At 33.6% G+C, this 3,389-nt stretch overlaps 1 protein-coding gene across 2 annotated transcripts in view; it reads left to right on the top strand.

Moving 5' to 3' along the window:
• ryr2a (ryanodine receptor 2a (cardiac)) overlaps window positions 1-3,389 on the top strand; it is a 157,389-nt gene that overhangs the window by 54,340 nt on the left and 99,660 nt on the right. The window lies entirely within an intron of this gene.

Below are 3,389 nucleotides of genomic sequence, written 5' to 3'. Positions count from 1 at the left end.
AAAAAAAAAAAAAAGACGCGAACATTGTGCAAAACTCTGAAACAAGAGAAGCAGGACATAAAACGGAGCGACGAACTAGATGTGAATTATGGCATAAAAACAGAGAATCCGACGCTGAACAATAAAAAATCAACACATGATGTGAAACACATGACGATTAGGCGGCGCAGCAGGTGATGAGTGAAGATTACTGATGGTCAATAAACTATAAAATAAATGTAGCAACAGCAAAGAAACTAAAGTGGACATAGCAATAAACTAAGAGAGGATAAAACTAATCAAATGAAACTAAATGAAATGAATGAAGAACAAAATGCAAGAATAAACTAAGAAACTAAAGTAAATACAGAGGAATAAACTGGTATGGCAAGACCTTTCGAGCAATAATTAATACAGAGACTGTATGGCAAGAATAAACAGACACTATTTCCAGATAAAAGGTAAAATAATATTATTGAAACCACATCTGGCACTGAGAATAAATATATCTTACAGACCATAACTGTAAATAACTGATCACTTTTATGTTTTTAATTAGATTTGATATTTTTATTTTTATTTCTTCAATATTATTTTTCATGTCAGTGTTAATGTCATGAGGCTGATGACTCCATGACACTTTCAATTTGACTCATTAGGATTTGATTAAGAACCAGATTTGTTCTTTGTAATTTCTGTCCAGTAAAACTATTAATCTATAATCAATAGTCAGGTCTATATAAAGATATAATCCATGTTTCTGTCTCATATTTCTATGGCATTAAAAGGAACTTTAGTTTTTCCACTGAAAGCTCTGGTTTGAACAATAAATGCCATGAGGATGAAGTTTTATGGATGATACTCTGATGTCCCATTCTCCTGAAGGCAGCACAGAGCTGCACCACCAGAAACTGACAAACACTGAAGAGAAGAAGAGTTATGATTAATGTAGTTACAGTTCTATCCATGTTTTAATGTTGCAGCTCAGTCGTTTTGCTAATGGTTCAAAGTTTAAACTGGCATGTTGTTCATCTTTTATCTGGTCATTTTGTGGAATATTTAACAACTAGAAAATGGCAAAGAATAAGAATATTTTTCCACTCTGATTGGCTGCTGTTAGGCCTACAAATTTTAGCTAGAATGTTTGTTGCATTTTTCATAGACGCCTGTGAAAATAATTTCTATTCACATGGCTTTTTTGTTCTCTGGCAAATAATTTTTAATGATAAATACAGAAACAAGCATAAAAATCAAAACATCTACAATAGTGATAGTTATATTAATAATAAAATAATGGTCAGTGCAAAGTAGCCTACAAATTCTTTGGTGGGGGCGGTGAGGGACCTGGATAAAGGCTGGGGGGGCGCTGGGCTGAAAAATGTTGAGAAATACTGGTGTAGGTGAAGGAAGGGTAGTCATTTGAAAAGGATCAAGATTTATTAGCCTTGGACTTTACGTAACAAACATGCTACATCGGTGTTTGTGAACCTCATGTGTGAGCCAGGGGTCGCATTAACGGAAGATTTTTTGTATTAGACTGTCTTTTTTTTAAACAACACAAATTTTTTTAAGTAGACTAAGACACTGACATGTTCAATACTTATTTTTTCTGCTGTACTTGATAAGCTGTGATCCACTGAGTTTGATGTCCAAACCTTTTATCTAGCAGAGTAACATAATAAATTCAAAAGTACAACTTTTAATTTTGTTAAGCAAATAAAACTTGTTTTATCTGCTTACGAATTAACAGACATGCAATATTTAAATGAAAGAAAGTACTCAACAAAAAAACAACAATTTGTACACAATTAAAAACCTGAAATACTTAAATTCTCAAGTTTGTCTAATTAAAGTGAAGATACGATTTCCTAATTTTCTGGAAATTCATGCTTTATTATCAACTTTAGTGAGTGGATGCAGCCATGTCTGCTTCAGAATTCATGCTTTTTCATGTTTGTTGCAATATTTTCTACGCAGTTAATATTAAACAAAAGATATTTAACAAAAAAACGATTGTTTTAAATTATGCAAAGAGTCCATCTGCATCAACACTTTGTGTGCTGGTGGGTCAAATTGGTACCATTCCTGAATTGAAGCCCAGGGCCACATAGTAAAATCATTTCACAAATCCCCCCCCTCCTCAGGTCATTGGCTTAAACTTTAAACCAATCTTAACCCTTAATGTGAAGTCATTTTATTGTAACTTGTTGATAGTCATAACATAATGACTGATAAGTATTAATAAGAGAACATCATGATCTAAGGCTGCGTCAAGTGACCCAATTCCAATTTGATTTGAGGCAATGTGACCTGTATCTGATCTGAACAACACAAGTCGGATTCTTTTCGAATTTGATCAAGGCCACTTGGATATTTGATATGTATCCGATTCAAATGTGACCTAATGTCCAGGTTGCATTCATCCTAAATGGACGTCACTGATACTCAACAAATGTCACTATTCTTCGTCCTGATACGTGTAAGCGGGAAGAAAAACGACAACCATGAAGGACTATAATGAGGTTGTTAATATGCTGCTCCGGTTGGACAACAACTTCAAATATGTAAGCTGGGCTCCACCGTTAGCCTCCATATTTACTTCCGCAAACACTGAGCACTTCTTTTTATGGCGGTTGGCAGCATAGACATGAACACGTAGACGCCTCATGGAGCGGGTCGGCACGTTGCTGCGATTCGTAACAGCGTCCGCCGTGTTGAATGTGGAATATGTGCCAGTAAGCTAATACAAGTAAATGGACCAAACTTCAGAAAGTGCCGTCCTACAAAGTATTTTAAATTAATTCCTGCCATTGATACATTTTCTCACACACATTAATATTCTTGGCAATCAAAGAAATGACTAAAGACAGCATTTCTAACTTTAGATGTGATCAATTGTTTTGGGGCATTTCTGAATAAAGAGCACGTTTTTATTTGATAGAAATGATTCTGATAATTTTATATTCACATTGATGAACAGACACACTTTTACAGTGTTTAATTAAAGAATATATTAACATAATTCCATAATTGTATGTACATTTAACGGTTCAAGACAAGAAACAAATAATTTTCTTCTATTTATTTTTTATACATTGAGAAATGACTTTTGATTTATAAATCAGTCATTGTCAAACATTAAACTACATATTTTTCTTACTTTTTTCCAGAGGAAAAAAATATTACAGTATACATCAACTGCTATTGACAACAAGGAATGAAAATAAATCTAAAAGAGTCAATTATTTTAATTTAATTACATAAGCTGTATTAATACACTTCTACTTCAGATTGAGATATTTTAAAGTACCGTATTTTCCGCACTATAAGGCGCTCCTAAAAACCTTCAATTTCCTCAAAAGCAGACAGTGCACCTTATAATCCGGTGCGCCTTATATATGGACCAATAT

The sequence above is a fragment of the Poecilia reticulata genome, linkage group LG19 (genome assembly GCF_000633615.1).
Source record: "Poecilia reticulata strain Guanapo linkage group LG19, Guppy_female_1.0+MT, whole genome shotgun sequence".
NCBI classification, from domain to species: Eukaryota; Metazoa; Chordata; class Actinopteri; order Cyprinodontiformes; family Poeciliidae; genus Poecilia; species Poecilia reticulata.
Note: the sequence above shows the minus strand (reverse complement) of the source record. Positions and strands in the feature narration are given on the sequence as shown.